This window comes from Telopea speciosissima, chromosome 6 (assembly GCF_018873765.1).
Source record: "Telopea speciosissima isolate NSW1024214 ecotype Mountain lineage chromosome 6, Tspe_v1, whole genome shotgun sequence".
Classification (NCBI taxonomy): domain Eukaryota; kingdom Viridiplantae; phylum Streptophyta; class Magnoliopsida; order Proteales; family Proteaceae; genus Telopea; species Telopea speciosissima.
In genome coordinates this window covers 7,202,281-7,227,483 of record NC_057921.1, presented here as the reverse complement: position 1 = coordinate 7,227,483, position 25,203 = coordinate 7,202,281, and the positions used below count along the sequence as shown (strand labels likewise).

At 40.7% G+C, this 25,203-nt stretch overlaps 1 protein-coding gene across 1 annotated transcript in view; it reads left to right on the top strand.

Annotated features, from left to right (window-relative positions):
* LOC122664322 (transmembrane 9 superfamily member 2-like) overlaps window positions 1–25,203 on the top strand; it is a 44,176-nt gene that overhangs the window by 2,719 nt on the left and 16,254 nt on the right. The gene's annotated exons all lie outside the window — the stretch shown is intronic.

Genomic DNA, 25,203 nt, shown 5'->3' with positions numbered 1-25,203 from the left:
GTTCATTGTTTGATTCTCTTAAGATACCTATTCTGTTCCCCTATTCTCTGCATCTTGGTCAGCCTTGGTTCCTGCGATACATCAGTCCTACGTTCACTAGGATTGTTGGATTTAAAGTGTTCTACAGTGGTGATTTAAATTCTGATTTCAGAAATCTTCAGTCGACAGTACCCTCATTCATATTCTATTTTCAAGTCTTGATTTTGTTGCTTAGTTAATACAGTCGTACTTCCGAGTGGGATTGAGTTTTGATTACCTGAAATCGATATCTGTACTTCACTGTTCTGTTTAGTGTGAAATTGATAACATAGACTGATTTTCTGTTTGGAAATTCAAATCTATGATCTGATCAGTCATACGACTCCTGGTTTGACTGGGTTTGACCTATCCTAGTTTCACTAGGACTTGTCCACATCAGCAGATCTGGCCATCGGATCTGGCTAGATTTTCAGCAAAGTTTCTAGTTTCTACCCTCTAAAAGAGGCACTCGACCAGACTTACAGTATGATTTTTTTGTTGATTTGATTTTATGCAAGTTCTCTTAATTCTGGAAAATTTTCACTTTGTATCGATCCTGGTTTAACATTAAAATCAGAACAACATTAAGTGGTATCAGAGCTATGCAAAGAGCAATACAAGGACTCCATAACAGCCTCCTGATCCTTATAATAGGATAGTTGAGATGTTACACCATTCGACCACTGACCGAAGAAGCATTGCTAATCGGCTGAATGCAGTGGAGACCTGGATTGCTATTCCTATTCAAGGCAGTTTTGCACCTCCTGAAGGTGAGACAAGGCCTCCAACATAGTCTACAGCTAACAATCGTATTCAAAGGTTCATAACTATTCGAGTAGAGAGTCATGCCTTTTGGTCTGATGAATGCACCTAGCACTATCATAACACAGTACATCGTCCCTTTATTAGTCTGTTTTTGGTTGTTTACTTTGACGATATCTTGATTTACAACAATCATCCACAAAACCATATTGATCACTTAAGACAAGTCTTGAGAGTAGTGCACAATGAAAAGCTTTACATCAGTCTCAAGAAGTGTTCCTTTATGCTTTCCAAGGTGACATTCCTTGGATCTATATTCTCTTCAAAAGGAGTGGAAGCTGATTAAGGTAGAACAGTCCACAAGAGAATCACAAACGGTCCAACAACAGTAAATATTTCGACTGGTTCTCAAATTTGCAAGAAACTTCAGAACAATAAAGTAAAAAACAAGAAATCAAAGAAGGGAAAAAGAAGATAGGGTAGTCTCTCTCAAACTTGGGTCCCTAACCCACAGCCTCTCAGCGTAGTTTGGTCTCTCACTAATGGCATCTCGTCATACTCTCTCACACAGCAAAGCACAAAGCTTTTTGTTTTTTCCACATCTCATTAAGAAAATTCGTGTATGAGGCTGTAGCCCCTTGCAAACTTATATAGAAGACTAAAAAACAGACTCAAACACTAAAAAGGAAAGACATAATTCAATCCTCAACTAATAAGGTAACATAAACTAACTGAGAAACTAAAATAATGAAAGAAACCGACTCTAAACAGGACTCTAACTAAACCAATGAAGTAAATCCCGTTTTCCTAATTCCTACCCATATTTTAGGCCCATTAAAGTGGTCCATTACAAAGAAAACCCATGGTATCAAAGACCCAACACATACATAATCCAACCCAAAGCTTATTTTCAACGAAATAAGTCCTAATGGTGACTTATTTGCATCACTGATCCTGTGAAAGTCAAAAACATTGTAGATTGACCAGCACCAAAGACCATTACTGAGGTTAGATTTTTCCATGGCTTGGGATCTTTCTACCATAGATTTATTTGCAATTTCAGCGAAGCCTTGGCACCAATCATTGAATGCTTGAGGCAAAATAAAGGCAAATTTGAATGGACAGCAGCGGCAAACAAGGCCTTCATTCTTATTAAGAAAAAGATGACAGAAACATCCGTCCTACAATTACCAGACTTTGAGCGAGTTTTTGAAGTTGCCACAGATGCTTCCCATATCGGTTTGGGAGGAATACTTATGCAAGGTGGTCATTTCAACATTTGCTACAGCGAGAAGCTTAATGAAGCTAAGCGATGCTACTCGACCTATGATCTGGAGCTCTATGCCATACTTCAATTGTTACGCCATTGTAGACACTTCCTTATCGGTAATGAGTTCATCTTATACATTGATAACGAGGCGTTTAAGCACATTTACTCTCAAAAGTCGATTAGCAACCAACATGCCAAGTGGGTGGCTTATCTAAAAGAATTCACCTTTGCATTGAAATACAAGGCTGGCAAAGAGAACACTGTTGCGGATACACTGAGTTGCAAAGTGTTAACCCTTGGCACATTTTCAGCACATGCAAATAATATTGATCAGATAAGGGGAAAATATGCAGTTGATAAAGACTTCTCTTAGATTCATCAGGAGTTACAGCAGGGCATCACCCAAAATACTCCATCCATGATGGGTACTTGTTCTTGGGGACTTGGTTATGTATCCTTAACTCATCCCTATGACATCACATTATTTGGGAGTTAATATCGGGGAGGTTACTTTGGGAAGGATAAGACACTTATTCAGGACATTGATCGCTATATTGGCTGCACATATCAAAGGACGTCAATCATGTGATTAAAAGGTGTCGCATATGCCAGCTTGCTAAAGGAACTAAGCAAAATACAGGTCTGTACTCACCTTTACCTGTTCCTCATGCACCCTGGTTGGACATAAGCATTGATTTTGTGCTCAGACTACCCCCTACTCATAAAAGATGAGTATGGTTGTAGTTGATCATTTCTTGAAGATGGCCCATTTTCTGCCTTGTCACAGGACTTTTGATGCCTGTCATATTACTTGATATTCCCAAGTTGACATTGAGAGGGGGTGAATCAGTATTCAAATTTTCTCCCAAAACAAACCTTGATATTCACCTCATTGTTTGCACTGACATGTAGCACAACCCTGATTGGGTGGGACACTCCCAATTTTACCAATCAAATATCAATTGTATGCACACTTACCTTGCAACCACCATGTGGTCAGGTATACTAGGTTGTGCACAACCACTTTGCAAGACACACACAATACTCTAATATGTAATAGAATAATGAAACAGGCACACAACACAAGATATACGTGTTTTGGCAAGTTGTCTACATCCACGAAACAATGCCCAAATTTGGCTTCATATATTCCTGAATACTCATTGCTGCAAAGTCCAGGAGCACCTACCCTTGCTTTTGTCTATGCTACAACGCAGATAGGGTTACAATCTCATCCTATCAAGCCCCAACTTGATAGGTTTACAATGATATGAAAATATAATTCAAACCCCAACCGTTACAACTCAAGACCTTAAGGTAATGCATCAATTACAACCTAAGTCACAAACTAGGGATTTGGAAATAAATGATTACCTCAACCTGTGTAATCACAAATGGAGAAATATAGATGTTGTCTTCCGATGTTGCTTACTGGAATTTTTAACTAACACTTTTGATGGAGAAACTTGAATCTTCAAGCGAATCCTTGCTAGTGGGACCCCTTTCCTCTTCTCTCTCTTCTCTTCCTTGCAAAACCATCTTATGTCTTCGTTGAAGCTTAAGAACCCTTCTATGGCCTTCATAGTTCAATATCTTGCGATATAGCGGTATCTCGGGCCTATCGAGATATCCGAAATATACCGAAATTTCGCCGAAATATGGTATTTTTTCTGCCATATTTCAGCACTCCATTTCGATGGGTTTTTGGCCATATTAAGGCCTGATACTTCATGTACACCCTTATTTAAGCTAAATAAACACATTTAAACTTTCATATTGCAAAAAAAATGAACTCAAAGTGGTGTTTTGGGTTTGCACCCTTGATGTTTAAAATAGTTACGGTTGGACCTTGATGTTTAAAATAGTTAAATACATATTGTTTAAGTACTAAAAGACATAATAAGAAATTTAAACAAAGTAATGAAACAAAAATAAAGTCAAATGTAGCCTTTAGTTTAAACTTTAAAGTTTAAACTCATAAAGTCATAAGTGCATAAGTCATAACTCGTAAACTTCATGATAGTCAATAATTCAATACTCAATACACAAAGTATTTCTACGAAATTTACCGAAATATACTGAAATGTACCAAAATATACTGCTCAATAAACAGTATTTCTACGAAATATACCGAAATATACCGAAATTTCTACAAAATTTGAACTTTTTTCATTTCGGAAGCCCATCTTGTCTCGGTAGTGTTGAAAATACCGAAATTTACCGAAATTTCGGCAATATATCGCGAAATTTTGTACCATGCCTTCAATGGAACATCAAAGCACTCAAATATGGTGGTTGGAGAGGTTTAATGCACCATCAATCTTCCTGACCTTCTTCCTCTACTTTTTATTCACTTTCTATGGCTTTATCTCACCTTTTTCTCCCATACTTGGTGTATTCACGTTCTTGGGCTCAAATGGAGAAGGTAGCAAAAAACTAGACCTCATTTGGATTTAAATGATCTCACAATGCCAGATTGAAGTTGGATCCGCAAAGGGGGGAGTCCCGGATGGGCTCCATTTGGCATCTAGGGTGATTCTCGTGACAAATAGCATGTAACGAGTTAGCGGCTCAAATATAAGCCGTCAGATTGGCCACTCAAATTGTGCGTGTGATTCAGATTGTTGGATCTGCCTAGTTTCGTAGGCGAATTGCAAGAGGAATGGCAGCCAGCGAAATGGAATCTGAGCCATGGCTTATTTGTGCACTCAGAACATTGTATCGGTCTACTGATTCGGTGAAGCGCGGCACACAGACTCCACTACACTCGACCACTAACGAAAGTCACGAGACAATCTTCTTTGTCCACGAATAACGCATTAAGCGCACATCATTATCAGCCCTCCGATCCGGATTAAGTCGACGTGGGGTCTTCGGAGCATATGGATTGACTTCAGCTTTGCTTATGTGTATGTGTGACATACCAAACTTGATGCACTGGGACCAATCACGGAGCTCACACAGGTTTCAAGTCCATACTCAATTCACGCTTCTAGCATGCTTTGCATTAATTCCTTGGATTTGAATCTTGATGAGATGGGCTAGCCAGGGATCTCCGATCGGAATATTTACTGCATTAAATTTCTTGTCGTGCTGTTTTGGTGCGACATGAGATTTGTATAATCTCAATAGAAACTTCTAGAGAGCTCAGAATTTGGAGCTTCATACGGGCAATAACAAACTCAGCCTTATCCCAACTATGGGGTCGGCTACATGGATCCAAACAAAACAAAATAGAGAAAACAGAGATATACTAAAAAAAAGGTGAAGAAAAGATAGGAGAAAAGAGATGGGGAAAGAGATGAGATGACAAAGGAAAAAAAACAAATGAAAGATGGGAAATAAATAGAAAGCTGATAGAAAGGGGAAAGAGGCACAACCCAACTCGTCTGGGGAATCTCAACTAAATGGGGTCTGCGACATGGATCCTTGTCCTCCAATAGGCTCTGTCTGAGGTTATACTTGGAACCAGACCTAGACTATGCATGTCCTTCCTCACCATTCCTCCTTATTGGGGCGTCCCTAGGCCTCCGTTGAATATGACTAAACCACCTTAAACCACTCTCTCGGAGATTGTCATTGATCAGGGTAACTCCCAAGTCCTCTCTTACATGTTCATTCTGTAATTTATCCTTCCTTGTTTTTTCACACATCCATCTTAACATCCTCATCTTTGCTACACAAAGCTTATCAATATGACACTTGTTAACTGCCCAACATTCTACTTTATACATCATGGTCGGACGAACAATAGTCCTATACAACTTTCCTTTAAGTGTTGGAGGAATACGTCGGCCACACAGCACTCTAGTCGCACCACTCCACTTCATCCATCCCACTTTAATTCTTTGTGAAACATCATCCTCTATGTCACCTTCTTTATTTATGATTGACCCCAAATATCTAAAATAGTCACTTTGCAGTATCTCTCTTTCCTCAATTCGCACCATATCATTATTCGTCATAGTGTGACTAAAATTACACATCATTTACTCCGTCTTTGCTCTACTAATCTTAAAGCCTCTAGTTTCCAAGGTTGAACTTCAAAGCTCTAACTTAGAGTTAATCCCTTCTTTTGTCTCATCCATTAAAACGATATCATTGGCAAAGAGAATACACCATGGAACCTCGTCTTGAATGTTCTTGGTTATATCGTCCATGATCAGTGCAAAAAGGTAAGGACTTAAGGTTGAAGCCTGATGTAGTCCAATCGTAATTGGGAATCCCTTGCCCTGACCTCCCACAGATCTCACACTAGTCACTACGCGGTCATACATATCTTTAATGACATCCACATATTTACTTGACACTTCTCTCTTCACTAGAACATGTTGGATTATATCTCTAGGGACACAGTCAGGCTTTTTCTAGGTCGTTAAAGACCATATGGAGATCCTTCATACTATCTCCCTTGCGAGTGGCCTAGGCTGCGACCTTGCTTGAGTCACCCATGCCAGGCCCCTTGCTTGTGCCACTCATGCTCATGCTGCTGTGCGCGGCACTTTAGCCCCATGGCTTAAACTGCTCAGTTTTGCTCTGTTTTTGCGCAATCATATGGAAAACTCCATATCTTTCTCATACAGAATTGGATTGACGTGATTCCAGTTGCGTTGGAAAGAAGACTCAATGAACCACAACTTCCATCAGCATTGGTTCATCCAATTCTGCCATTTGTCCCATTCAAATTGGTTCCCAAGTTGACCCATCTGCGTGAACCTAGGAAGTCACTTTTCAAATTGCGTGTGCACTTCAACCGAAACTGCCACATGCTGCCAAAATCTGCCAGATACCTTAATCACTGCTAAACTGACTCTAACTACCATTGCAGTGCCTGACACTTCTAGCATTGCCACATCACCTGTGTACTTTGTATAGTTGCCAACAATGACAACACTGCTCCAGTTGTCCAACATTACTAAAATATTCAAAGAACTGCAATTACATGGGTTGCCTGAAACCATTGTCTCTGATCATGACACGTTATGAGCTCCTTTTGGAAGACCCTATGGATGAAGATTAACTCCAAATTGCAATTTTCAACCATATTTCACCCACAAACTAACGAATAGATAGGTGGTAAACAGAAGATTGGGAAACTTGTTAAAGTGTCTTGTTCAAGATTATGAGAAGACATGGGCAGCCATCCTCGATATTGGTCAATTTTCTTATGATAGCTCAGCGAATAGGACGATGGGACGCATTCCCATTTGAGATACTTCTTGGAATTCAGCCTTGATGGCCTATCGATCGTCTACCACTTCCACCCCAATATCGAATCAGCCTTGAAGCTGATGAGTTCTTGCTCCATATTTTCTTGGAGATAGATTCATGCTAGACTCCCCACTGATGATGTTGTTATCTCTAAAGGTATCCCCTTGGCTTCGTTGTGTAACTTATGTCATTCCTCTCAAGAGTCTTCCACATTTTTCTAGAAGGCTCCATGTCTAGGAAAATTTGGGATTCTTTCTTGTATCACTTTGGTTTTGCTTGGCCTGCTGTGACTACTGTTCTTGATCTCTTTGTTGGTGGTCAAGAAAATCGAGAATAATATCCTTGAAGTCATTATGGAGGACTGGTTTTATTTGCATTGCTTACCAAGTTTGGTTGGAAAGAAATAGAAGGAGATTTGATGGTTTGCACCAACCTTGGAAAATGATTCTTGCATTTGCTTTATTAGACATCAGAGATTCTAGTAAATGTATGAAGGTCAAGGTTAAATCTGATTCAGATCTTAAGATCCTGAAGTTTATGGCAATAACACTTCAGAGCCCAATCCTCCACCTTCTATAGTGGAGACAATATGGCAAAAACTGCTACTCAATGGATCAAGCTAAATATTGTTGGGGCTTCTCTAGGAAATCCAGGTATCTCCTCTGCTGGGGGAATATTTTGGGACTTGAATGGTCTCCCAGTTGGTTGCTTCACGTCATATATAGGTGTTGCTTCTAATTTTACTGCTGAGTTTAAAGCTTTCTTTATTGGTCTTCCAATAGCTAGATCTAAGGGACTTTTCAAGCTTTGGATTTAAAGTGACTCCTAGGCAGTGGTTTCTTGTATCAAATTAAAAAGTATTCCATAGTTTTTTCTCCAACTTTGGCTCTCCTTACAGACATACTTATCCACGATCACATGGAGAATATCTTCTGTTTTTAGAGAGGCTAGCTCGATTGCAGATGCATTATCCAAGAATGGTGCTCGTTCCCGTGAATCCAATCAATGGATTTCATACCCGGATTGGATTCTCAATGATGTAATCTGGAAAGCTCAGGATTGGCCAATATTTCGATTTATATCTTAATGATAGAATCAGGGTTATTTCATTTGTAATTGGCTTAGTTATTTGCTGAGGGCAATGCCGAAGATGGATGCTTGAGTTGACTTTTATAAGTTGAGGTCTTTGTTGATGGCATTGCTGAAGGTGGAGGCCTCTTCTTATTCTTGTATTGTAGTTTTTCTGTTTGGGTATGTGATGCAGGGCATTCAGCCAATCCGCCAGGCCTAGCCTACCAATCCCAGCCCAAGTTCATGAAACCAGCAGCTGGCCCATCAAAGAAGGCCCAGCCCGAGTTAATAACCAGCCCAGATCTGTCCAACCTGGACTGATTTCAATTCTGTCCCTCTAGGAACATGAAAAGACACTTAACTAGAATCTAGGAAAATTAAAAGACACTTGAGACCATCTCTTTGTAGTGCTTGTCCCTTTTTCTTACTTGACCTAAAATTTATCTGTATCTTAGCTGTAAGGTGAGGTAAGAGCGCTATTACCCCTCATTCTTGCATCTTGGTGTTGGAACTTAGGAGTCACTGCTAGGATTGAAAAGTCACTAGACTGTTGTTGACTTGTGGGGCCAGACTTGGCAGTCCCAAGGGTCCATGAATTTGCTGCGAGGGACCGAATTGAAATCAGTCCAGGTTGGACAGATCTGGGCTGGGCCTTAATAGATGGGCCAGCTGCTGGTTTCATGAACTGGGCTGGGCCTGGCAGGCTAGGCCTGGCGGGCTGGCTGAATGCCCTGCATCAGTATGCCTGGACGTTAATCTTGTATAATTTTCTTTTTATTTTTAATAGAAAATCTTGCTGATCCTTAGCAAAAAATGTAGATGTTCAACGATGGATAGCTTTGTGCAATGCTCTGTATAAGGTTACAGTTGATCGTCATTGATGAAACGTGGAGTTCCAGTTGGGTGACATGGTGATGGTCCATATTAATCCCGAGAGGTTTCAACCTGCTACTAATACAAAATTCCACTCAAGGAAGATGGTTCCCTACAAGGTGCTGAAAAGGGTGTGACCAAATGCTTACTTGCTTGAGTCTCCTGATTTCATGTCCATAAGCAATATTTTCAACATGGCTGATCTCTGTTTCTGTGTGGGACATCACTCAGGTTGTGCCAATTACAACCTCCTGTTGATGATGAGATTGAAAAGTATAGGATGACATATACACGATGACTTGACATGGAAATGGATATTATGTTTTCCTTGTCCAATGGAAGGTTGTTTAGACATGACCAAACTTGGATCGAAGCGGATGATTTCAAATGCTTCCACCTGGATTTTTATGAGCAATACATTTCATTCACCCATTCATCTCAAGCTAGGGAGAGTTGATGCACAATTGAAAACCTACCAGCTTAGGAAGTCCTAGAAATTTCAGGCCTAGCGTGGCCCAGCCTATTTCAAAGGATTGGGTCCAGTTGGTTTTAATTTTAAGTTGTTTCTTTTTGTTTTAAGTTAGTCCCGGTTGAACTGGTGGTTCAGTTGGTCCAATTTAAGTCTGGTATTTTCTTTTCTTCTTTAAGTCCACATCCTTTTAAAAGCTATTTAAACTTTAAAATATATTGGGCAAGTTGTAAGGAGTTGGCTAGGGTGTTTCCTAGCTTGACTCCGGCTCTACTTTACAGTCATAAATGAGGACTTGGAAAGGGGGGGGGGTCGCTCATACCCCAAGATTTTGTTTGCTCGGATTTTTTTTTCTGCTCCTTGTGGTGAATCAAGTTGTGATTGGTGGTGAACCCAATCAATACCTTGCAGTGGGAAGCCCAGGAATTGCTGTTCTTTATTTGATTCTCTTAAGGTACCTATTCTGTTCGCCTATTCTCTGTATTCTGTTCAGTCTTGGTTCCTGTGATACTTCAGGCCTACTTTTGATTTTGTTTGCTGGAAATTTCTGTTTTCTGCTCCTTGTGGTGAACCAAGGTGTGATTGGTGGTGAACCCAATCAATACCCTGTGGTGGGAAGCCCAGGAATTGCTGTTCTTTATTTGATTCTCTTAATGTACCTATTCTGTTCCCTTATTCTCTGCATTCTGGTCAGTCTTGGTTCCTGTGATTCATCAGTTCTACTCCCACTAGGTTTGTTGGATTTACGGTGTTCTATAGTGTTGATTTAAATTCTGATTTCTTTAATTTTCAGTTGACAGTACTCTGTCATATTTTCTTTTTCAAATCCTGATTATGTTGCTTTGTTGATACAGTCCTACTTCGAGTGGGATTGAGTTCTAATTACCTGAAAGCTGAAATCGATATCTGCACTTTATTGTTCTCTTTAGTCTGAAATTGATAACATTGACTGATTTTCTATTGGGCAATTCAAATCTATTATCTGATCAGTCATATGACTCCTGGTTTGACCTATCCTAGTTTCACTAGGACTTGTCCATGTCAGCAAATCTGGCCATCTGATCTGGCTGGAATTTTCAGCAAAGTTTCTACCCTCTAAAAGAGACCTGACCAGATTTACAGTCTGATCTGTTTTGTTAATTTGATTTTATGCAAGTTCTCAATTCTGGAAAATTCACTCTGCATCGATCCTGTTTTGGTACTGGTTTAACATTTAAATCGGAACCATATTTAATCTGTCTAACATTCAAATTCAGTCACAAAAAAGTGGAATCACAGAATGGAAACACCACGTCAATTGGCTGAAGAAAGAAAAGTATAAGGCGGTTTCTGTTATCGTTAAATTCAACATTCCAACTAATATGATTAATGCTGAAAGTAGAGAAATAGAGTTCAGATTAAGGCGGATTGATATGTGAACAGTAAGGTTGGGAAGGAGTTTCATAGTGCTACTGTTGATTTCTGTAGCTCCTGAACAAGTGCAGCAGGTTGATGGTGGGGTAAATTAAGAAAAAACAGAAAATTCTTGATATATATAGGAAACTGGATAGGGTTTGGTACAGTGGGTGAAAAAGTGAAAGCTTGATGGAATATGGTATTTGGTGAGGATTGGTCAGAATTTTGATGGCTGGAAAATCAGAAATAGGTGCAGGTTGTGCCATCATGGACTGATAATGTAGCAAAATATGGAAATAGAATGAGAGAAGTTAGAAGAAAACCTATGTCGTCCGCTGGGGTTCACAGTGACTCAACACTTGAAAGAGAGTATTTGGTAACATAATCAACTATTCACAATTGTGAGAAGTTGTATGTAAATTCCTTTATGGGAAAAGCTGTTTGTAACAAAGGTGGTTACAAGTGAGTGTTGTAACCATATATTTTCCCCCTTTTTATCCTCACAAATATTTATCACTCACTTTTTAGATGGGTGTTTTTGGTAATTTGACCCTCCCTCTCCCTTCCCTTATCCCTCTTCCTCGTGGGCTCCGGCTCATTCATTTCTGCTCCCTCCGGCTATCCCTCTCCCCCATCCTTCTCTCACCTTTCTCTGCCATTCTTAGTGACTTGTTAATCACACATTTTCCTGGGATCTCTTCAAATTTATCTATCCTATGTTTTCTTGCATCTTTTCACTATCCTGGTTCTCTTTTTACCATTTTCCATCGATCTTAGTGACGCCACTTCTGTCATTTTTTCACATTGTTGGCCCAGTACATTTGTTCTTGTTTCTGGGTAATTGTCAAAAACCCAAACAATCTCTCTCCTGTTTGTTCTGCCTCATGATCCTGGTATCAATTGCGTCTTCATTAATTTCTAGTACAAGAACCAGCAGCTTCGAATGATTCATCCACAGCATGCAGTTATGGTTTGAAGATTCTCTTCAGCACCTCCCTGAGGGAAGTATGAAACTCTGGACTTCTTCAGCACCTGTTCTTGCACATCATAGTGGGTTTCTCGCTGAATTAGTGAAACTTCACATAATTCAGATGCTGATGAAGAAGCAAAGCATTTGCAAACGGTTCCTACTCTGAGCAAGAAGAAGACAAAGCACCGGGCTGTTGGGACTTGGGAGTTCAGTCACTTTGTGAAATTACTTCACTTGCCCCTATTTAAAAAGTAATGATGAATTACACTGGGGGTAGAAACGTTAGGTTACAAAATTTGATGCACCCTTCCTTTACATTGACTTTGTAAATCCCTTTATATGAACTTTTAGTCTTTGACTCCCAGTTTCACCCTTTTATAACTTAGGCTGATCAAATTGGATAGAATATCTCAAAATGAAAACCAGTGTTACTTAACTACCAAATGGGCCTTTTAAATTATGAACATGTCCATATATGTGGCGAGAACCGTTGCTCTATTCATAGTTGTCAAGGCGGCAAGGCGGCAAGGCGGCAAGGTGACAAGGTAGGCGTTGCCTAGGCGACCAAGGCGCCCAAGAGTTATTTTTTATTTCCCCTCTTTTCTGTCATTATTTAGTATGTTATAATATATACCTTGTATCTTCAAAAATCAACATTATGCCACATCAAGTCATAAAAAATCAACATAGAACTAGAAGACAGCAGAACTGAAGAAGCAAGCTATTGGAAGTTTGAAACAATCAAAACATACAGTTGGTTTATTCTGTTCTTGGAATTGGTCATTGTCATGATATACCTAGTCTCAAATTTGGTTTATATTGTTCTTAGAAAATATGACCTTATCTATAAGTAGGGGTGTAAATGAACAACCGAAATCCGTATCCGTCCGAAAGCTAAACGGATGCGGATACGGATAGGCTATAGCTATCCAAAAAGCTATATTTACATGTAAACGGATAAAATATCCAATCCGTATCTGTGTCCGTATTCGTTTAGCACTATCCGAATCCGTCCGATAGCTAATCGGATGCGGATGCGGATATAGCACTATCCGAGCCAAATCCGATCCATTTACAGCCCTATCTATAAGTAATTAAACTGCTCTCGATTTAGAAAAATGTTCTTGTTCTCTAAGAATTTTGACTGGTCAAATGATTTTATTTTTACATGAGACCTTTAGTATTAGGTAGAGCACAAAACCAGCTTTCCAACAAATCCAAGATTGCTTAAATTTGACTTATATTGAAAGAGTTGAGGTCGGGATAATTGTTTCATTTCTCTAATTTCGAAGGTGGAAGGGGCTACCTCCTTGGATAGGTTTCGTCCAATTTGTATGGGAAATTTCTCTTGCAAGATTATTTCTAAAATCTTGGCGAATAGGCTAGGGGAATTTCTGCCCAAGCTTATTTTGGAGGAGCAGGGGGCATTCCAGAAGGGGAAGGTGATTTTCGAAAATATTAGCCTTGCTTCAGAGTTGGCTAATTTAATGCATAAGACTGTTAGAGGTGGAGGCATTGGTTTGAAGCTGGATGTTCAGAAAGCTTATGATTCCCTTTCTTGGGATTTTCTGTTTAAAGTGTTCCGAAAATTTGGCTTCAGTGAGAGATGGGTGGGGTAGCTGCAACAATTACTCACCTCGACGAGAATCTCTGTTCTTTTGAATGGTGGCCCGGTTGGCTTTTTTGGTGTTGAAAGAGGTCTGCACCAAGGCGATCCTCTGTTGCCTTTGCTTTTTATTATTGCGGAAGAGGTTCTTTGCAGAGGGCTGAAGAGATTGATTCTGGAGCAGCAGATGCTTCCTTTGAGAGGTCCGCATGATGCCCCTACCCTAGGGCATCTTCTTTTCGATGACGATGTCTTTATTTTTTTTAATGGCTCTTTCAGGTATGTTCGGGCGATGTAAGGTTTCCTTTAGAAATACCAGAATTTTTGGTCAAAAAATAAATCTGGAGAAAAGTAAACTCTTCTGTGGATCCATAAATCCTTCTCGCAGGCGGCAAATTTCGGATCTTCTTAAGATTCCTCTATGCAGTCTTCCTACTAAAGACCTGGGAGTGGAGATTGTTAGAGGTAGAGTCACAAAGGACAAGGTGATGTCTCTGGTGGATAAATTTAAGAAGCGGTTATTTGGGTAGAAAGACAAGCTTCTCTCTATGGCGGATAGGGTAGAGTTGGTGCGCTCGGTGACGTTGAGCATCCCTATTCATAATTTCTCTATTTATTGGTGGCCGTTGTCTTGTGTATCTCTCATGGAAAAATGGATCAGAAATTTTATTTGGTCAGGTGATATTGAGACCAGGAAAGTGGTTACAGTGAAGCGGGAGCTGATGTGTAAGCCAAGGACGGAAGGGGGCCTGGGAATTCGAAGATTGAGAGATGTTGAATAATGTACACCAGAATACCGTGGAGGTATTCTAGTCTTTCTACGGTTGTAATTTTATGTTTATGTACCTCCTAGTTAAGTCGGCTAAGTTAGGGGTATTTTAGAGATTAGGCTGTAATCTCTTTTATTATAAATATAATGCTTGTTTGATCACATCGATCATACAAGCAACATTCTCTATTTCAGATCTGCTAACATGGTATCAGAGCAGGTTTTGAACTAGGGCCCTCACTTTTCTTTCATTCTCGATTTCTTCTTCCCTCCTCTCCTTTTTTGTTCTTCCCACAAGGGCAGCACTGATGAGGTGATCTAAAGATCCAGATGCTGCCCTCTATTACCTCATTCATGATATAAAAAAAAAAAAATTTCAGCTCGATAGAAGATTGCTCCTTGTCTACGATATTTGCGGCCTTCAAGTTTTTTTGGATTGATCCTCTCTACAAAACAAGGACTCAATTCTCTTTTGAAGTGCAAGAACTGTAGAAGATTATTGCGCAAGCTTCTATCCATTCTCCTTGATCGATTTTTTTCAAAATTCTGGTTTTTTTTCAAAACCCAAAAAATATCAATCCTTGTGTTGTTGGTCTTTGTTGAAGCTGGTTTTTGGAAGGGTGACTCTCCACTCCTACAGGCACACTCGATCTCAGTTGCAGCTCCATCCATCAAGGTTTTGGCACCATTCCCCCCTATATTGATCTCACAAAAAACAGGGTTTGTTTTCAAAACCCTGATAAAATCGATCTAGGGGTTTGGCTTCTCTGCTGCTGCTGATTTTTGGGGACAGGTATTATCACCATTAAACAAGTCTCTCCACCAATTTTTGGCTCTTCTCTTGAGGTGCTTACTGGGTTTCTCATCACATCAGCCCTTCTCTGCGATTTTGGTTTCTCTGCTGCATTATGGGTGACTTTGAAGTCTCTACTGGCACTTCTGCTGCTGATGGGTTTGGTAGGAATGACAACCGTGACCTTCTCCCTAATCCTATCAAACTGGATGGGAGTAATTATCTGATCTGGTCTCGCTTGGCATACTTTGCCATTGCTGGCCGTGGACGTACTAGACATATTGATGGTACTACTACTATGCCAACTACTCCTGGTCCTCTTCTGACCAGATGGATCTCCAATAATGGTATCCTCATGTCTTATTTGATTGGCTCCATGCAATCAGACCTTGCAAGTGGTTTCCTTCTTCTTGATACGGCCCATCAAATCTGGTTTGCTTGCAAGGAAACTTATGGACAGCTTGGTAATGCTGCACAACTGTATGAACTCCGAAAGAAGGCCAATCATACTACTCAAGGGGATTTGTCTGTCTCCAAGTATTATGCTACCTTGCGTAGTCTCTAGCAACAATTGGATCATTTTTCTGATTTCTGCCCCACTACAGCTGCTGATATTACTGCATATAAGAAGCATCTGGACAAGACCCGAGTTTATGACTTTTTGGCTGGTTTGAATATGGAGTATGACCAGATTCGTGTTCAAGTGTTGGGTCATTCCCCTTTTCCCACACTTGAACAATCCTATGCTTTAGTCTCCTCTTAAGAGAACCGTCGGGCTGCTATGCTCCACCCTCCTGTTACTGACAGATCAACCCTGCAGACTGCTGCCCAGGCTACTCCTGCACCTGTTGGACATGTTTCTCTTGGTGAATCTACTACAGGGACTGTTACTTGTGAGCACTATCACAAGCCCTACTACACCAAAGAGAAATGCTAGAAGCATCACGGGAAACCAGCTGATTTTGAGGCCAAACGGGCTGCCAAGAAAAAAATAAAGAACAAGGCTCATCACACTGAGACTATTACCACAACCCCTACTACTGACATTGGTCTATCTCAGGATGATCTACAGGCATTCCTACGTGTGCTACGGTCTTCTGCTGCTGCTGTCTCTACTACATCAGCTCCTGCTAATTCCTCTGCTCCTTTAGGTTCAAACTTTGCCCGGTCAGGTATCTCATTTGGTGGTCATTGTGCTTCTGTAGCTTCCCATCCTTGGATTATAGATTCTGGAGCTACAGATCACATGATTGGTTCCTCTAGCCATTTTCGTCGTTATTCTCCCACATCTGGGAAAGACAAAGTCAAGGTAGCTGATGGTTCCCTTTCCTCCATCTTTGGAAAAGGAATCATCAACTGCACTTCCTCTCTTACTTTGTCTTCTGTTTTGCACATTCTTAATTTTACTATTAACCTCCTTTCCATTTGTAGTATTACTCGTGATCTTAACTGCAAAGTAACTTTTTTTTTCCTTCCCATTGTGTTTTTCAGGATTTGGTCTCTGGGAGGACGATTGGATTGGGTAAAGTACACGGTGGATTGTATCTGCTTGATGATGGTCGTCTTACTCCACCACCATTACCTTCTCCGCTATACCAGAACTCTTTGGTCTTTTCTGAATTTTACCAATGACACTCTAGATTAGGTCACCCTCCATTAGGAATTTTAGTACGTTTATTTCCTACTTTGGTCAAAGAATGTAACAAGGATGATTTTTTTTTTGTGAGGTGTGTGTTCTAGCCAAACAGACACGTTCAACTTATCATATTTCAAATAAAAGGAGTTCTTCACTTTTCCATTTGATGCATTCTGATGTTTGGGGGGCCTTAGTCGTAAGACTTCTCTTTCTAATAAGCGTTGGTTTGTTTCCTTTATTGACTGTCATTCTAGAAACACATGGGTTTATCTTATGCACACAAAAAATCAGGTTTTTTCGTGTTTTCAGCATTTTCATAAAATGGTCCAACTCAGTTCCAGGTTACTCTCAAAATTTTGAGAAGTGATAATGGGACCGAGTATATAGAAAATCAATTTCAAAAATATTTTGCTGATCATGGATTATTCACCAGACTAGTTGTGTAGATACCCCAGCCCAAAACGGTATGGCTGAAAGGAAGAACCATCACTTATTAGAAGTGGCCAGAGCATTGATGTTTGCTCGTAATGTTCCATCCCAATATTGGGGGGATGCTGTTCTCACTGCAGCCTATCTCATTAATCGGTTGCCTTCTCGAGTTCTTGACTCCCGTAGTCCGGCTGAGATTTTACTTGGGAATTCCTCCTTTGTGGTTTCTCCTAAGGTGTTTAGCTGTGTGTGCTATGCTCGGGATACTAAATCTCCTAGCAAACTTGAACCCCGTGGGTTGCGGTGTATTTTTTTGGGGTTATTCTCCAACCCAGAAACGTTATAAGTGTTACCATCCACCTTCCCGTCGTACTTTGGTCAGTATGGATGTCATTTTTCATGAACAACTTCCATATTATTCTTCATCATGTCTTCAGGGGGAGAGTTCTAGTGAAGATGTGGTTCCTCCCCTTGAGTTTCCTCCTTTTTTAGATGCTGCCTAGCCCACTTTAGATGCTGCCCAACCCACTTTGGTTGCTGCCCAGCCTCCTTTGGCTGCTGTCCCTTCATCTCAAGGGAATCCTTTACAGGGGGAGATCATGGAAAATAATGGTGGTGATGTTCCTATTCAAGGGGAGCTGACTCCAGCCCAGAGCACCATTAGTGAATTTCAGAAGAGAATTCACAACTCCAACATTCTCACCCATAAAAAAAGATGTTCTAAAACAGGGCAACTTCAATCCACTGTGGCACCAGTACCTATCCAATTGCCGACTCAAGATCCAGATCCTCCTTCTCCTGGTAAGTCTTCTTCCTCCGACCTACCTATTACTCATCGCAAAAGTACTAGGACTTGCACTCAGCATCCCATTTCTTGCTTTGTTTCTTATAGTTCTCTTTCTCCATCCTTTCGTGCATTTGCGTCTTTTCTTCTGTTTCCATTCCTACAAAATGGCAAGAAGCTTATGCCAGATGGAAAGTGGAAGGTAGCAATGTTAGAAGAAATGAGAGCATTGAGAAAAAACAATACTTGGGATCTTGTAGCTCTACCTCCAGGGAAAAAACTAGTGGGATGTAAATGGGTGTTCGTGGTCAACAGAAGGTTGATGGGACTGTGGATCGATATAAGGCATGCCTGGTCGCAAAGGGCTTCACTCAGACATATGGCATTGATTATCAGGAGATCTTTGCTCCTGTTGCAAAATTGAATACGGTTCGAATTTTGCTATCTTGTGCAGTCAATCTTGGATGGGATCTACAACAGCTAGATGTGAAGAATGCATTCCTCAATGGAGAACTTGCTGAGGAGGTGTATATGGATATTCTACCAAGGTTTTCTTGTGATAGTAATAAAGGCAAAGTGTGTAAATTGAAATGTGCACTTTATAGGTTGAAGCAGTCGCCTCGAGCATGGTTTGGCAGATTTCACAAGGCCATGGTTTCTATAGGCTATAAGCAGAGTAATGCTGATCACATACTCTTTATAAAGAGGGTTGGTGGAAAACTCACTGTTCTTGGTCTACGTTGATGACATTGTTGTTATTGGCAATGATGGTGATGAGATCAGCCGTTTGAAGACCTTTCTGGGGCAGGAGTTTGAGATTAAAGATCTAGGAAAGCTACGGTACTTTCTTGGGATTGAGGTTGCCAGATCTTCTAAAGACATCTTTCTCTCTCAAATGAAGTATGTCTTGGATTTATTGACTGAAACCGGTTTGTTAGGATGTCACCCTTCAGATACTCCTATGGATGCTAATGTTCGTCTCAAAGAAAAGGAGGGTGAACCTGTTGATAAAGGTTGGTACTAAAAACTAGTGGGGAAGTTGATATATCTCTCACACACGTCCTGACATTACTGTTGCTGTGAGTACTGTGAGTCAGTTTATGCATGATCCCTACTCTTCTTATATGGAGGCTGTTCGTTGCATTCTTCACTACTTAAAGTCAACTCCTGGAAAAGGGATTCTCCCGTCTCCTCATGGTCTCCTACGGATAGAGGCGTATACTGATGCTGATTGGGCTGGTTCTATAGATCGCAAGTCTATCTCTAGGTATTGTTCTTTTGTTGGTGGCAATCTTATCACTTGGCATAGCAAGAAGCAGAATATGGTGGCTCGTTCTAGTGCTGAAGCAGAATTTCGTGATATGGCCCAAGGCATTTGTGAGTTACTTTGGATGAAAGGCTTGCTACAAGGCCTTGGTGTTCCTATTCACCTTCCTATGATGTTGTACTGTGACAACAAGGCTGCAATCAGCATTGCACACAACTCGGTACAACATGATCGTACTAAGCATGTTGAAGTGGATAGGCATTTCATCAAGGAAAAATTAGAAGAGGGGGTGATTTGTGCTCCCTTTGTGAAGTCTACTGATCAGGTTGCTGACATTTTCACCAAGGGATTGTCTGGAAAGCTATTTCATCCAAACTTAGTCAAGTTGGGCATGATTGACACATTTGCTCCTACTTGAGGGGGAGTGTTGAATAATGTACACCAGAATACCGTGGGGGTATTCTGGTCTTTCTACAGTTGTAATTTTATATTTATGTACCTCCTAGTTAAGTCGGCTAAGCTAGGGGTATTTTAAACATTAGGCTGTAATCTCTTTTATTATAAGTAAAAGTCTTGTTTGATCACATCGATCATACAAGCAACATTCTCTATTTCAGATTTGCTAACAAGAGATATCAATTTGGCATTGCTTTGCAAGTTAGCATGGTCCATCAAGCATGACAACTCAATGGTGAGTAATTTTTTACGAGCCAGATTTGTCTGTAAGGATGGTTCTTTAAAGCGCCATCATATTTTCTCTTCCATTTGGTCGGGTATTAAAAAAGTTTGGCCCTTGAATGAGTAGCAGGAAAGCTGGGTTGTGGGGAATGGTTACTCGATTTTAGATAGATTGTTGGTTGGGGGGAGAGTCGATTGCTGCGGTCTCTAGTCTGGGCTTGGATTTTTTTGTCGATAAGACCGCCAAGGTAGTAGATTTTCTGTCGGGATCTAGGTGGGTGCTGCCGCATGTCAATTCTAGGTTCTTGAAGGATATTTTTTCGATTATTAAAAATATTCCTTTGCCCTCTCCCCTCGGTAGGGACCTTTGTTTTTGGGGTTTGACACCCTCTGGGGTTTTCAATACTCATTCTTCCTGGGACTGTATTAGGTGTAAAAATCCTAATGTCCAGTGGCATGATGTGGTCTGGAACTAGGCCCTTCTTCCAAGGTATTCCCTCTTTGCTTGGCATGTCATTCTACAGAAAATTCCCATTGAAGAAACTTTGAGATCAAGGGGTATCCCTATGGTGTCTAGGTGCGAGCTGTGTTTGGCTGCTTTTGAATATGATTCTCATTTGTTCTTGAAGTGCTGTTTCTCTAGACAACTTTGGGATTACTTTCTTAGTGTCTTTGGCGTGCTTTGGCCTGATTGCTCTTCTTTTGCGGAATTGGTTGCTTGGTGGAAAAGGAAGCGTAATGGGGTGCCGATGAAAGATGCATGGCTAGCTGGGGTGGTCATTGTTACCTATGTCTTGTGGATGGAGCAGAACGGTAGAAAATTTGATAATCAGGCTAGGTCGGTCCAGGCCTGTTTTGTGGCAGTTCTGATTGCTATCAAGGAGATTTCGGCTTCTTTTAAATACCCGATCTCGTCAACTTAAGACCTGGTGTATGCTAGACGCCTCTCCGTTCCATTACTGCCTAAGCTGTCCCGTGCTATCAGAGAGGTCCATTGGTGTCACTCTTTTCCGAGTTGGGTGAAGCTTAATGTTGATGGTTGCTCGTTGGGAAATCTTGGCAGAGCGGGAGTGGGTGGGGTCTTCCGGAATGACTAGACGGTCCCTTTCTCTGCTTTTATTTTTTTTTCTTGGAACGACCACCAATTATGTGACGGAATTCTAGGCTATTTTTCATGGTCTTCTAAGGGCTAAGGAATTGGGAATTACTCGTTTATGGATTGAATGTGATTTCGGAAGCAGTGTGATGCAGATTCATCATCGAAATGGGCTTATTTCTTTAGGAATAAGTTTAGGGTTGGGTTACATACATGTTGGGCCTTTGATCCCATGGGTTTCTAATATAATAGACCACTTTTATGGGCCTAAAATATGGGTAAATCGGTTGCATACGGGATTAGCTACCATACTTAGTTTTATTTTCATACTTAGCTTTTTATTTGGTGTTTTAAATTGAACCGGTTCAACCAATGGTTCAATTTTAGTGATTTTATTAGTTTTTCTTTTAGTTGTTTAGTTGGGCTGGATTAGGACTCTATTTTGAGTCTATTTCAGTTTCCTAGTCAGTTTAAGTTAGCTAATAGGTTAAGGATTGGGTTAGACCATTCCTTTTTAGTGTCTAAGCCTATTTTTGAGTCTTCTGTATAAGTTTGTAAGGGAGGCCAGTATTGAATATGATTCATAAAAACTCAGCTTTATGCTTGCTACCTTTGTTGCTGCTGTTGCTCCTTGAGTGTGTTGCATCATTGTGGGTTTATCAAGGTGGAAGGGATTGGTGGATCTCCAATCGACTCTTTGCATCGTGAAGATTGGGAGGGCTGCTACTTATCTCCTTGCATCGTGAAGATCGGGAGACCCCATTGTTCATCTTCAAAGCTGCTGCCATTGAAGATCTCTTCAAATCCAGTAAGTTTAAATCTGAACATTGTTTAAACCTTCTTCTTCTCACTCCTACCCCAATTAGGATTCCTCCATAACTTCAAATCTATCCATCAGTTTCAAACCAAACTTTCAGCATACATCCCTTACGTCGTTATTGACACTCGATCCAAGTTTCATCAGACCCCCACCACCCTAAACCCTAGAATCCCCTACTCCTACCTCCATTAGGAATTGTCTCCAATAACCTTATCTTGCTGTCCAACTCATCTAACCTACTTCCATTCACTCAAACATCATAAAACCTATACCATTAGACTTCCCTACACCTGCCTGTCATTACCATATAAGACAACCCTGACCTAAACCTAACTTTAACCCTAATTTTGACCTAAAACCTCAATTTTGCCTCCATTGAACCAGCAGTTCTACAGATCCTGGTTGAATTAGCTCCTAGTAGGTCTCCTACCTATCTAGGACTACATTACAGTGTCCAAGGCCTTTCAGTGGGGATCTATTCCTTGGTTTGTTAGGCAACAGTGGATTGGTTTGCTCCCATTCCTTCAGTCTATTTCTTGGAAAATATCTCATTGTTATCGGGAAGTAAATCCGATTGCCGATCACCTTGCAAAGGCTGCTGCTAAAAGAGGTACTTCTGTCTCTGTGGTGTTTGAGTTTCCCTCGGTGGTAAATGATTTCTTATTGGAGGATGCTCTAGGGAGAGCTAGATTTAGATTTGAGTAGTGGGGGGCTTGCCTCTTTCTCTTGTTGTGTAGGTTCTCTTGTGAGGCCTTTTCCTTGTTTCTTGTAATCGTCTGGGTATGCCCGGACGTTAAATAATTGTTTTTCTTTTTTCTTAGCAATATATTCTTTACTGACCTTTAGCGAAAAAAAAAGAGGAGTTATGTTCCGGTCAAACCTTATTTGGTGTGCGCGAATGTTGTCAAAATTGCTATGAATGAAAATAATTTTTTAGATATCAAAACAAATGAATATATTACTGATCTTTTGGTTTTTAGCAATGTTTTACCATATTAAGATTTATGGAATTTTTAGATTTGGAAAAAATCCCCCAACATTAAAAAGTTGAAAATTTCACCTTTCGCTGAAAATCCAGTTTTTGTTCTTGAACTGGGGCATTGACTTTTTATGCTTTTGAAATTTGATTTGTTAACTATTTTTATTGGATTCAAAGGGGGGGGGGGGATATTTGCTTATTTATGAATAATATCTCAAGTAAATGAAAACATTTACTTAAATGATGTTTGGCATAAATAATGGCCAAGGTGTTCAATACCACTAAGGCGACAACTGCATAGACCCTAAAAAATTCGGCAGGATGCATAGGCAGCACCTAAGTGACCCCTTGACAACTATGGTGCTATTGTAACCTATTGGTTGCGGGTTCAAAAGTTGGAAACAGCCTCACCCGCGAAGCAGGGGGTAAGGCTGCGTACATTTGCCCCTCCCAGACCCTGCAATAGCGGGAGCCTTGTACACTGGGTTGCTCTTTTTTTATAAACATGCCCATATATATATAGAATTTTTGGGAGATTTTGAAATTCTTAGAAAAAGGATATGTTGATATATGGGCCAGAATACCGTGGGGGTATTCTGGACATTTTTCCCTTGTTATTTGATTATTTTATGTGTGTGGTTTAGTCCCACATCGCCAATGTACAGATTTCATTATTTTCTATTCATTATAAATATATGGCTTGGGGTCTGCCTTAGACATCCAAGCATTGAGTTCTAATTCTGATCCTCTTAACATGGTATCAGAGCTGATTGTGAATTAGAACTTTTTACCATTCTCGATCCCCCCTCCTCTCTCTCTAATTCTCGATCTCCCTTCTCTTCTCTCCTCATTTCTTTTCTTCTCTTCTCTTCTCTTCTCTTCTCTTCTTCCCTTTATTTTGCTTTCTTTTTCCCCATAGGGCAGCACTGATGAGGTGATCTGTTGATCCAGTTGCTGCCCTCCTTTTTTACCCCATCCCATGATATTCAGACCTGATCGATAGGGTTTTTTCCTCTTTGCTGCGACATTTGAAGACTTCAGCCTTCAGCCTTCCTTGGACAGATTCCATCTCTACCATAAGGGATTTGTTCACCTTTTTTGAAGCTCAGGAACTGCAGCAGATTGGTATTCCAGCATCTACATCAAGTTGAAGACTCCCCAAGTTCTATTATTTTTTTCACAATCTCAGGGTTTTTCAAAACCCTGACAATAATCGATCTTGGGGTTCCACCTGTCAGTTGATTCTGATTTTGGAGGAGTGATTCTTCCCTATTCAAGGCCTCTTCGACAGCAACTTCAGCCTCTTCTACTCACTGTTTGGGCATCATCTCCTCTTATCGATTTCAGCACTTTCAGGGTTTTGTTCAAAACCCTGCAAAAATCGATCTCCAGCCCCATTCTGCGATTTGGGGTTCTCTCCTATCTTTATGGGTGACTCTGTGGATTCGAGTGCTACTTCTGTTGGTGACGGAAACAGCAAACCAGATTATCTTAATTTTTCCCCAAATCCAATCAAGTTGGATGGCACAAATTATCTGCTTTGGTCTAGGTCTGCCTCCTTTGCCATTGCAGGCTATGGCCTTACTGGTCATATTAGGGGAACCACTGCTATGCCTACTGAGGTTGGAGCTGCTCAGGACAAGTGGCTTGCCCACAATGGAGTTCTTATGTCCTACCTGATCGGTTCTATGACTATAGAGCTACAGAACAATTTTCTTCTCCTTGACATAGCCGCGGAAATTTGGGCTGCTTGCAAGGAGACTTATGGACAGCTTGGCAATGATGCCCAGGTATATGAAATCAGGAAGAAGGTCCTTCACACTACTCAGGGAGAGTTGACAGTCTCCAAATATGATGCTACCTTGCGCAGCCTTTGGCAGCAATTGGACCATTTTTCTAACTTTCACCCGAGTACAGTTGTTGATATTGCCTACTCCTACAAGAAGCATGTGGACGAGATTAGGGTCTACGATTTTTTGGCTGGCTTAAATGTGGAGTATGATCAGATTCGTGTTCAAGTGTTGGGCCATAAGCCTTTTCCCACACTTGAACACGAATCTTATGCCTTGGTGTCATCTGAGGAGAACCGTCGGGCTGCCATGTTGCATCCTCCAGTGACTGATAGATCAGCTCTCAAGGCTGCTGCCCTTGCTATTCCTACACCTAATAGCATTGCTTCTCTTGGTGATTCTACCACAGGGACTATCGTTTGTGAGCACTGTCACAAACCCTATCACACCAAGGAGAAGTGCTGGAAACTTCATGGGAAACCGGCTGACTTTGAAGCAAAAAGGGCTGCCAAGACAA